Here is a 12920-nt window from a genome sequence, read left to right on the forward strand (position 1 = left end):
TTAAAGAACACCATAAACTAAATGGACCTATTAGACACATACAGAATATTCCACCCAACTACAGCTAAATTCACATTTTTTTCAGCTGCTTACAGAACATTCTCTGAAATAAACCACATCCTGGGCTACAAAGTGAGTACTAGCAAATTTTTAAAAATGTGACATAATCCCCTGCATCTTTTCAGACCACAATAAAATGAAACTAAAAATCAAGTAAAAAAAAAAAAAAAGCATAGTAACCACATAAACACATGGAGACTGAACATCACACTGCTGAACAAGTAATGGATCATAGAAATAAGGGGTAAAATTAAGATTCCTAGAAACAAATGAAAATAGATACACAACATATCAAAACCTCTGAGATACCTTGAAGGCAAAGAGGAAAATTCATAACACCGAGTATTCTCATAGGAAGAATAAAAAATCACCAAATAAATAACCTAATGACATACCTAAAAACCTTTGAAAAACAGGAACAGTCTAACCCCAAAGCCAGTAGAAGATAGTAAAATTATTAAAATCACAGGAAAAATCAATGAAGTAGAGAATAAAAAATAAACAATATAAGTAAACCACTAGCTAATCTAACCAAAAGAAAGAAAAAGCCAATCAAAATCACTAAAATAAGAGGTAAAAAGGAGATTTTGCCACCAACAATGTGAAAATATAGAAGATTATCAGAAACTACTTTGAAAAACTACCCCAACAAAATGGAAAACGTAGAAAAAAATTGACAAGTTTCTAGATACATGCAACCGTGCTAAACTGAGTCAAGAAGATATAGAAAATGTAAACCAACCAATAGCAATCAAAGCAATTGAAGCAGAAAAAAAGGCCTACTATCAAATAAAAGCCCAGGACCAGATGGTTTCTCAAGTGAACTTTATAAAACCTTTATAGAAGAGCAAATCTCAACACTCGTCAATCTATTCCACAAAATAGAAAGAAATGGGGCTCTCCCAAATACATTCTATGAAGTCAACATGATATTAACACCAAAACCAAATAAAGACAGTTCAGGAAAATAAAACTATAGGGTTATATTTTTGATGAATTTAGACACAAATCTGCTAAACAAAATACTAGCAACACACATTCAAAACCACATCAAGGAAATTATACACCATGACCAAACCAGCTTCATCCAAGGATGCAAGCCTGGTTCAACATATGAAAAACAACTGATATAATTCACCACAGAAACAGAACTAAAGACAAAAAATCACATTATTTCAGTAGGCACTTAAAAAGCATTTAATAAAATCCAATACCCATTTATGCTACAAGTACTGCAGAGAATCAGGAATGGAAGGAACATACCTCAACACCATAAAAGCAGTATACAATAGGCCCACAACCAACATCATATTAAATAGAAAAAAATTTTGAGAGTTCCCCCTAAAAACAGGAACAAGACAATGATTTCCATTATCACCACCTCTTTTCAATATAGTAGTTGAGACTCTAGCCAGAGCAATAAGGCAAGAGAAAGAAATCAAAGGATTAAAAATAGGAAAAAAGAACTAAAACTGTATTTGCAGATGACATGAAACTATACTTAGAAAACCCAACAAACTCAATCAAAAGGCTTATAGAACTGATCAACAAATTCAGCAAAGTGTCTGGATACAAAATCCACCTTAAAAAATTGGAAGCTTTCCTGTATGTCAACCATAAATCTACTGAAAAATAAATCCAGAAAATATTTCCACCTACAATATCCCTCCAAAAAATAAAATACTTAGGAATAAACCTAACCAAGGAGGTAAAAGACCTCTCTAAGCAAAATTACAAAACATTGAAAAAAAATCAAAGAAAACCTAAGATGATGGAAAGACCTTCCATGCAATTGGATAGGCAGAATAAATATCATCAAATTGCTATTCTTCCAAACATAATCTACAGATTCAATGCACTACTCATTAAATTACCAAGGTCATTCCTCACAGACAGAAAAATTAGTCCTTAAAAAATTAATCATTTGGAATAACAAAAAAACAAGAATAGCTAAAATAGTTCTCAGCAACAAGAACCATGCAGAAAGGATCCCAATACCTAATTTCAAACTATACTATAAAGTCATAGTAATAAAAACAGCATGGTACTGGCACAAAAACAGATACATAGACCAATAGAGCAGAATAGAAGACTCAGAAACAAACCCGCATACTTATAGCCATTTGATTTTTGACAAGGGGGCAAAAACATACACTGTATAAAAGATAGCCTTTTGAACAAATGGTGTTGGCAAAATGGGTTGACCATTCTTTCAAAAGTGGAAATAAACTCCACTTTCTCACTCTGCACAAGAGTCAATTCAAGATGGATCAAAGACCTGGATATCAGAGCAGAGACCATAAAGAGGGCATAGGTCCAACACTTCAATACATAGGTACAAGGAAAAATTTTCTCAACAAGACTCCAAAGGCACAAGAAATTAAAAGGAGGATCTGCAGAGCTTCTTTGCAGCAAAGGAAACTTGGAAGAGCTGAAAGAATGGGAGAAAATGTTCGCCAACTACTCCTTCAATAGAGGACTAATATCTAGAATATACAGAGAACTCAAGAAACTCAACACTAAGAAAACAAATAGCCCCCCCCAATTAAAAACAGGCAAGTGAACCATATAGACACTTCACAGAAGAAGAAATTCAAATGGCCAATAAATGTATGAAAAAAAAAGTTCAACATCATTAGCAATCAGAGAGATACAAATAAAAACTACCCTGAGATTTTACCTAACTCCAGTTAGAATGGCAATCATTCAAAACAAACAACAACAAATGCTAGTGAGGGTATGGAGAAGTGAGAACTCTCCCCCATTGCTGGTGGGATTGCAAATTAGTGCAACTCACTTTGAAAAACTGTAGGGAGGATCCTCAGAAGAATGAAAATGAATCTACCCTATGATCCAGCAATGACACTTCTGGGTATCTACCCAAAAGCATGAAAACCAAACTATCAAACTAATGCATATCTATGTTCATAGCCACACAATTCACAATTGCCAAACTATGGAACCAGCCAAGATGTCCATCAGCAGATGAATGGATTACAAAACTGTGGATATATACACAATGGAATTTTACTCAGCCATAAAGAAGAACAAAATAACATCATTTACAAATAATGGGTGGAACTGGAGAATTTAGCATAATTGCTAAGTGAGATTAGTCAGTCATAAAAAGTAAGAAATTGGATGCTCTCCATAATATGTGGAAGCTAGAGAGAAAATGGGTCATAGGAGGAACGCTAGAAGAAGGAAAAGCTATAGATGAGTAAATAAGGAGACCTAACTAAGGGTGATGGGAGGGAGGAAGAGGAAAATTCCCTAATGTACATGATGTACATTCAGAAACATATCAAAGTCAATCACTAAGCCAAACATGAGAAGGAGGGAAGGGGAAAGGAATGGGGAGGGAATTTGGGAAAGGCTAAATGAGTGATGTGTGCATGTATGCCTCTACAATCTTTTACCCCATTAAGATGTATGACTACAATGCACCAATAAAATAAAAAAAATTAAAGAAAAAAGTAGGTTGACTGCCTGGCCTCTAATCTGTTATGTTGGCAAACTCAGAATGATTTTACCTTCTCCATTATTGTCAACTCAATCACTGGCCAAATGCTCCCTACCCTCTGACTATGAGAACAATTTACATTTCTGATCTCCAAATCTTATTGCAGGATTGTTAGCCCTTTTATTAGCCACCCCTATTTTAATGACAAGAGGCCAGTACATTCTTCTCCAAACACACAGGACCTCCAATATTGTCACAGTGTCTGCCACACAGCTTCTAGTCCTAGGTCCACCTTTGCCCCATATCAAGCATGATGTAGCTTGAATGAATATGCCACCCATTTTGCCAATATATGAATATTATAAAACCTCTGAAATGTGAGCACTGTGAGATCTAACCATGAGGTCTTACTGGAGGAAACCAAGAACAAAGAGACCCAAGAAAAGGCCTGAAAGAAAGAGAAATGACCCCTGACCTTTACTCTGCCCTGAGATGACCTGGTCAATAGCCCACCAACCAGCAGCATACACAACTACTCCTGTACCCTCCCCCTTCCTTGCCCCATAAAAATTTCCTAGTCTATAAGGAAGGGGGCTCCTGACTCAATTACAGTTACAAAAAGAAGAAAATTACAGATGGCATCTTGTAAAGTTTAGAATCCAATATCCTTTAACAAATCAAAAATAGAAAACCAAATCTAACAATTAATTAAAAAATTATACACTATGACTGAGTGGGATTTTTTTTTCAGTTGTGCAGGGAGTTCAACATTTGAAAACCTGTTAGTATGTCTCCCTTATCAAGAGGCTAAAGATAGAAAATCATAATATATCAATCACCACAGAAAAACATTTCTGGCTCTCCTCTCAGATACATGACTGCTCAGGAGACACAAGGACACTGTCAGCAGAAAGCACAGCTCCCCACCCATCCCAAACCTAATCATCAGAAATGGGTTCCTCAAAGCGCTGAAGGGGAGATACAAAGATACACTCTTCTCACTTTCCCATCTGTAAAATGGTGATTCAAACTCAAAGGACAGAAAACAATTTTTTTTTTCACTCCACAGATATGATCTTTCAATCAGTATCAGGGGCTGTCTTGCTGGTAGTGCACTGGGGGGAAGTCCTCCCTCCTGGAAGTTAGTGGAAAGCAGACCATCAGTAGGACCACTGGGGAATGGTTAGCATATTGCATACCGGGTGTGGCAGGGCTACTGAGAAGAGTAGAGCAGGGGAGACAAGGTCAGGAGTCCAGAGCCTTGCTGAGGCAGGCGGCAGTGCTGAGGATATCCAGGCTGAGAGCATTTCTAGCAAGGCCAAGAAAGGGAAAACTGCCAAGAGTTTAAAGCCCTCTATGTGCGGGCAGGTGAGGAGAAGTAATCTGACATCTTAGGTATTTTGTGGTCTTTTTCCCTTCTGTTGTCTCCAGGTTTTGTCAAGAGACATGAAGTAGTATCTAAAATCGGAGCCACTAGACGTGACCTTAGAAATGGGCAGGCTGGCTTTGAATGACCTCCTGAGAGGTCACATCTGGAAGGGCTGTTTCTCCTGTTTTTCTCCCAGCCCGTGTTCATCCCTGGCCTTTGCTGACCTGCAAAGCTGGCTACCTGGTGCTCACTTAGAACTCAATACTGGTGGTAGCCAGAGACTGGCTTCCCTAGCACATTTCTGCAATGCAAAATTGGCGCCTCTTCAGCTTCTAATCCTCTTTGCGAGCATGGAAGTGACCCTTCTCCATCCTCAACAACAGGTTCCTTCCAAGGATCTCCACAAACGTCACACCTCCACTCAGCACGTGGCAGTGCATACAAATGCTTGGTCCTTCAAGACTGAGACACAAACACTGTGCCCTGTTTCAGCCATGTCTCAGAGATGCTGGACTCTGCCTGGCTCTGAGGAATCCTCTTACTATAGATTTTTCCTTCCTTCCTGGAGGTGTCAAGTGCAGGATACCCACAATGGCCAAGTAGCTGGTGTCAGTTTAAAAAGCTCTTGGTGGCATATGGCACCAATCTCAACAACTGGTTTCCTATTACCAGACTTTTATCTTTTTTTTTTTTTTTTTTTTTGGTACCAGGGATTAAACCCAGGGGCATTCTACCTCCAAGCTACCCCCATACCCCCAGCCCTTTTTATTTTTTAATATAGGGTCTTACTAGGTTGTTAAGAGTTTTGCTGTATTGCTGAGGCTGGTCTTGAACCCGTGACCGTCCTGTCACAACTTCCCAAGTACTGGGATTACAGGCCTGCACCACCGGCCTTTCTGAGGTCTCCCTTTTCACCCAGCCCCAGGCATTGGCATGAGTGTGGGTGGGCCCTCCACCATGAAAGCCTGTTTTCCCATTGTCCTTGACTGTGTGAGGTGCTTCATTTGGAGGATGAGGCAACAGGAGGGGACTAATTTGCGATGCTAATTAGTAGGATGAGGGTTGAGTGTGGGCTCCTTAAACTGGAAAAGCCTTCCCAGCTCCTGGGTTTTCCCTCCTGTCCAGAGCGGACCTGCCAAGGCCTCCACATCCCAGCCAGTGCCAATGTCACTGACCAGCCTACAACAAAGGCTTGCTGGGAATCTGAGGTTCAGAAAGATGAAGGACCAGTGCCGCCCGTCTGTCTGCACCGGGCACATTGGGTAATATTCATTCCCTCTGATCTCCCCTGTGCAAGTTCTTGGTGTCCACTTCTCCCTTTCAGCTCTGTAACCTAACACTGCCCCAGGCTTCTTATCTGCACTGCCTCCTGCCCCACCTCCTACCTCTCCTCTCAGATAGCCAGAAAACAGATTCCACCCCTGCTTTGAAGCCTTGAGGATCCTGTCCTTTCCCTTAACACCCTTTGTTTCCTGGACTCCTTTTCCAGTGATGCTGTAGCCCTAAGAGGACCTTAACCCACCCACCTATCCGTCCTCCACAGCTTCTGCCAGCCTCATTTCCTGCTTTGCTCGGGCCACCGGCCCTCATTGGCTCCCAAGGCCCATGGGGGGTGTGGACAGGGCTTGAATTTGAATATTCAATCCAGAGTTTTTCAGCTCTTCTATAAACTCAGAAGATAGGAAAAATAAGACTGCTTGCTCTGAACTTCCTTAGCTTCGTGTTGTTGTTTGTTGTTATTTCGGTACTGGGATTAAACCCAGGAGCATTTTACCTCTGAGCTACACCCCCAGTCCTCTTTACTTTTTATTTTTAAGCAGGGTCTCTCTAGGTTACAGAGGCTGGCCTTGAACCTATGATCTTCCTGTCTCAGCCTCCCAAGTACTGGAATTATAGGCTTGAGCCACCATACCCAGATTCTCTAGCTTTTATACCTTCTAAGTGTGTTCTGAAGGGGAATAATAAAGTCCTAGGGTATCAGACTCAACCCAGAGAGATGACATTTTTTTTCTGTGGGGAAATTTCTGGGTCACCACCCTCTGAACCCCTAGACTTGGCCAGGGGGCAGCAACCTGATGAGCTAGGGCATGTAGACTCCAGCTCCCCTGTTCTGTAGAGCCCTAAGTCCCCAGCTCAGAAGAGGTATTGTGTAAGTACTTCCTAAGTTTCCCAAACCTGGAAACAGACCATCGCCGTTACAATTTGATAATTTGCTTCTTAAGAAGAACCTCTGTCTGCTTCGTCTGTTTCCTTTGGTTGTTCCAAGAAAAAAAAAAAAAAAGATTATGATTTGAAGCAAGGAAAAAGAACACTCACTCTGCAAGTAGCTAATATATTCTTAGCTTCTCCCTCCCCTTAAACAGGGTCTCCCTAAGTTACTGAGGGTCTCACTAAGTTGCTGAGGCCAGCCTCAAACCTCTGATCCTCCTGTTTTAGCCTCTCAAGTACTGGGTTTTCAGGTACACACCACCATTCCCAGCTCGTCCCTCACTTTCCATTGTATATAACTCACATAGTTGGTATGCCAACTTGTAGAAAAAAAAAGTCTTTCTCCTGACAAAATAAATTACTTATAATCATGTGGGTGAGTCTTTGGGGTGGAAAAGTACGTTAAAATGTGGGATAACAAAGGGGAAAATAATGACAGTAGCCATTAGAGGCCAGAAGGCCGGGCGCCTTTGGCAGTCTGCTCAGCTGTTCATTCTTTGCCTGCTTCAGCTGCCAGCTCTCGGTGCTCCTGTGGCCTCCACTGCTCAGCGCCTATCACACTGTTCCATGGGACTAATATGCTTCAAGGATATTTTTCTAAGAACACAAACAAATGACAAGAGATGGATCTGAACTTTGCAATCTCTCCTACCTGCCTGTCCCCCAAAGAGACAGGAGTGCTCAGAAGTGAGGGATGGAGAGGAAGAGGGATTAGATAAAGTAGGATAATGGGTTTATGATAGTGAAAATGATAGGTAATTATAATATTCATGATCATCTCTTGAGCATCTTATAGTTGTCAGGGTTTATTCAGATCCAGTTTTCAACACCCATGATTACATGGGCTGAGTAAGCACGATTACCCCATCTTACAGATGAGTACTCTGGTAACTCAACTAGAAAAGAGCTGAGCCATGGCTGGATTTAGGTCTTCTGATTGCGTACTAATGTTGAGCCTTTTTAAAGCACCAAGCTGTAGGGCTCTTGTACATTTAAAATGTAAAGGTTCTACCACCCATTCCTCTCCCAGTTATTCCAGGATTTTTTCTAATATATTGTTGGTGGGATTGCAAAATAGTGTAACCCACTTTGGAAAACTATATGAAGGACCCTCCGAAGAATTAGAATGAACCTACCATATGATCCAACAATACCACTTCTGGATGTCTACTCAAAAGAATGTAAACCAAACTAATGCATCCATATCTATGTTTATAGCCACACAACTCACCATTGCCAAACTACGGAACCAGCCACGACATACATTAACAGATGAATGGATTGCAAAACTATGAGATATGTATACAATGGTATTTTATAGCCATAAAAATAATAAAATTATGTCATTTGAAGGGAAATACATGAAACTGGAGAATATTATGCTAAGTTTGATTAGTCAGTCACAAAAAGTAAGCCAAACATGAGAAGAAGGAAGGGGGGAGAGAATGGGGTGGGAATTAAGGAAGAGCTAAATGAGCCATGTGCACATGTGTGCCTCTACCATCTTGTACCACATTAAGATGTATGACTACAATGCACCTCTAAAAAAAAAATGGGTGGATGAGTAAGAATGAATTTGGATAATAGGAATCTGGACATAAGCCATCAGCGTGATACTTATTTATAATAAGGAGGAGGAGCATGTCACCAGAACCAGCCATGATGGTTCTTTGGTTACAAACAACAGAAACTGAGTAACTTAAGTAGGAAAAGAATTTTACTAGAAAACTACTGCTCAGAGAGTTCAGAACACTACCATGTCTGGTTGGGAGATGGCTAGCACCTGGCAGACCCAAGTAGCAGGAACCAGGGAGAGGTCTGGTGGCAGAAATGGCAGAGGCTGAGCCCCACCCTGTAAAAAAGAGGCAGGGCTTGGGCCAGAGGCACAGCGTTTCTATCAGATTCTGAGGTGGCCAGGCCAGATCTGAGCTCCAGTTCTCAGTGTCCACTTTGTTTCTTGAAGGAACAAGCACAGTTCAAAATGGAATATACTTAGAAGAGGACCCTCTGGGAAACTTGGTTTCACTGGGCAGTCTGGGAGTCTCTGCTCAGGCTCCTCAGGAGTGTTAGAAGGGACTCACCTCTTGTTACCTCACAAAATAGAACTAGACACGATGAGTACAAGTTTCAAGGAAACAGACTTGAGATCAAAATGACAGGGATTCTAATAAGTAGAGATATGCATCAACACACTTAGCAGACTTCCATGGATTTATGCTTCCTGGCTACTGCAGTTATTCAAAGGGAAGACAGTTCCCTCTGATGAGATACAGGAAGGAGATCCTTGCACCAATAGAAAATTGGCTGAATGACCTATAAGGCCCCTCTTGACTCCTTGATTTGTGATTGCTGTCCTGCAAATGAACATTCTTTTCTAGTCATTTGCTATGTAGATAAAAGATTACAGATAAAAATGAATCTACAGGACTCTGGGAAGATGGCGACCGAGAAAAGCGGGGCTTAAGAGCCCCGCTAACAACTAATCTCCATTACCACAAAATCAGCGCCTTTCATAGCCAGAAAACACCATCACCAGAGGAAAAAAATAATCACCAGGCTCCAGAGAGAAAGCAGACTGACAACAGAGCTCAGAGCCACAGAGGAGATACACCGGCCTCACACCGGAGGCCGCGACAGCAGCGCCATACTGCCGGCAGCAGCGCCAAATTCACCGGATGGCTACAGCAAGCCGAGGTGAGCCGCTGCGGGACAGCCAGGCAGGATTTCTCGACACAGGTAAAATCTAAAGCTCCCAGTGGCTGAGCTCAGCACACGCTGCAGGGATTCAGAGTGGAAATCAAAACCAAGAAGAAATACGCCAGCCTCACGGCCGAGGGCGTAACAGTGGCGCCATATTGCCACCGGTGGCAGCAGCAGAGAATTCACCGAATCCAGTACAGCTACATCTGCGTACTCAAGAACAGTGAGTCAAATTGCGGGCCACAGAGGAGAAATCCCAGTACTGTACTCCCTGGGACTCGACCCAGTGGGGGAGGGGCGGTGGCAGAGATATCACACCATAGGAGAACTTGCAACCTGGCACCCTCCACAGTCTAAAGCATCCTCTATTGACTCTCTGGGTCGGAGACTCTGTGATACAACCCAGTAAAGGAATAGTGGGGTCTGAGATACTACTGACTCGAGATCCAGAACACCTTAAGTGAAGTCATAGTGACCCAAGGGAAGAACCCAGAGAAGGCACAAACTTCCGAAATCATGGGAAAGAGGAATAACACTGGAGCAATGAATGCCCACAACCCCACAACATCAGAACCCGATAAAACAGAAAATCAGAGATTCCTAGGAGATCAAATCAGGAAAATAACTGTAGAAATAATAGAGGTGCTTCGAAAAGAACTCAGAGAGAGCCAAAAAGAGATAAAGGATGCAATTAATGAAGTAAAGGCCTCAATTCAAAGCACAAACAACCAATTAGACCACATGGAGAACAGAATCTCGCTCTTAGAAGATGATCATTCCAAAAATGAATGCATAGTTTCTAATCTAGGAAAAAATATCCAACAGCAGGAATCTGACATTGAAGAAATATGGGCCCATTTTAAGAGAGCTAACCTAAGAATAATTGGAATAGAGGAGGGAAAAGAAAGTGAAACCAAAGGGATCAACAATCTCTTCAAGGAAGTAATAGCAGAAAATTTTCCAAATATAGAGCAAGAGGTTGATACACAGATCCAGGAAACTTATAGAACTCCCTTTAGACAGAATCAGAGAAGAGGATCCCCACGCCACATAATTGTCAAAATGACAAATGTGGAAGCCAAGCAGAGAATCGTAAAGGCAACAAAAACAAAGGACCAATTGACATTCAGAGGCAAACCGATTAGAATCACTCCAGACTTCCCAAACCAAGTCATGAGAGCCAGAAGGGCTTGGAGTAACATATTCCAAACTCTGAAAGAAAACAACTTCCAGCCAAAAATTTCTTACCCAGCAAAACTTTCTATCAAATTAGATGGAAAAATAAGAAGCTTCCATGACAAACAGAAACTGAAGGAATTTATGTCTTCAAAACCAGCACTAGAGAAAATACTCAAAGAGATTAACTACAAAGAAGAAATAGGTAACACACACCAGAACCAGAGAAACAAGAGTTTCCATCCAACAGACAACTAAGATTGGTTATCTGTGGAGATTCATTATTTATGTTAGTCTTTTACCTATCTCTAAATGGTATTGTTTGCCTTTATTGTTGTTAATTTTTAGGATTTCTAGTTGGAATATTAATATACCTTCAGATATAGCATTTGGATATATTTTATCCCATTCTATTAGTAACTGTTAACTCTGTTTACATTGTCTTTGGATATACAATATTTTTTTTTTAGGGAGTTTGTATACTCTTCTGTTGCCTGTGCCATTGAAATCATATCCAAGAAATCGCTGCCAATTTCAATGTTGTGAGGTTTTATGACCCAGATTTTCTCCTAAATGTTTATAGTCTTAAGATTTATATTTAGGTCTTTTATCTATTTTGAGTTAATATTTGTATATGGGATTAGGTAAGAGTCCAACTTTATTCTTTTCCATGTAATTATTATGTTTCAACAATATTTAGTTAAAAGATTATTATTTCCACCACCAAATGTTCGTGGAAACCTTGTCAAAAATAACTTGACAATATTGGGAAGAATTTAGCTCTAGGCTTTTATTTAACTCCAATGGTTTATATATCTGCCTTTAGAATAGTACTACACTGTTTCAATTATTGTAGCTTTATATGGTTTGAAATCAGAAAATATATATCTTCTAGCTTTGTTCTTTTTCAAGATCGTTTTGGGTATCTAGAGTCCATTTTCCATATTAGGATAGATTTTTTTTCTGAAAAATAAATATATAAAGATATGATAGTTTCACCTAAAAAAATAGAAAAAAAATATTCTCTGTTAAGAAAGAAAGCAAAAAGAAATATTGAAATGTTATCTTTAAGTCATCAAAAGCTTGGTATCAGACAAATGAAACTGTTATGTGAGAGTATCATTTTTAATTTTGGATAAATTGCTATAATACTAGATGTCAACCACTAAGCCAAGCATGGGAGGGAGGGATGGGGAGAGAATGGGGTGGGGATCGGGTGGGGGCTGACTGGGCGATGTGTGCATGTATGTCTACAAAAGTTTGTATCCCACTATGATGTATGAATACAGTGCACCAATAAAAAAAAATGAATCTACAACCTTCTCCTATAATATAATATTATCCTCTTAGAACTATTTTTATAGCCAGATGTTATGGCACACACCTATAATCGCAGTACTTGGAAGGCTGAGAAAGGAGGATTATAGGTTCAAGGCCAGCCTCAGCAACTTAGTGAGACCCAAAATTAAAAATGAAGAGTATAGCTCTGAGATTTTAAAAACGCTATTTTTATTCATTTTTCTCATTATAAATTTATAATCACACTATATAAAGTCTGAGGAAACAAGGAAGAGAAAAAAAGACATCTACAATCCCAAACTAAAAATGTGGTAACTTGAGTTGTTCACTAACGTGAATTTTTTTTCCTAAATAAAAATAATTCCTTCAATTAAGATAATACACTATTAGCATGTTAAATCAACATAAGAAAGCATTAAAATAATATTGTTAAAAATATCACCATTTCAAACATTTAACAAATCCTTTGTGATGCATAGATAATATATTTATACATACTTATGCATAATATATATATATATATTTGTGTGTGTGTGTGGTACTGAGGGTGGTACCCAGGCCGTTTTCTACCTCCGGGATATACTACCAGACCTATTTTACACTTTATTTAGAAACAGGGTCTCATTAAGTTCCTGAGAGCCTCAC

This window comes from Muscardinus avellanarius (genome assembly GCF_963383645.1).
Source record: "Muscardinus avellanarius genome assembly, chromosome: 1".
In the NCBI taxonomy this organism is placed as follows: domain Eukaryota; kingdom Metazoa; phylum Chordata; class Mammalia; order Rodentia; family Gliridae; genus Muscardinus; species Muscardinus avellanarius.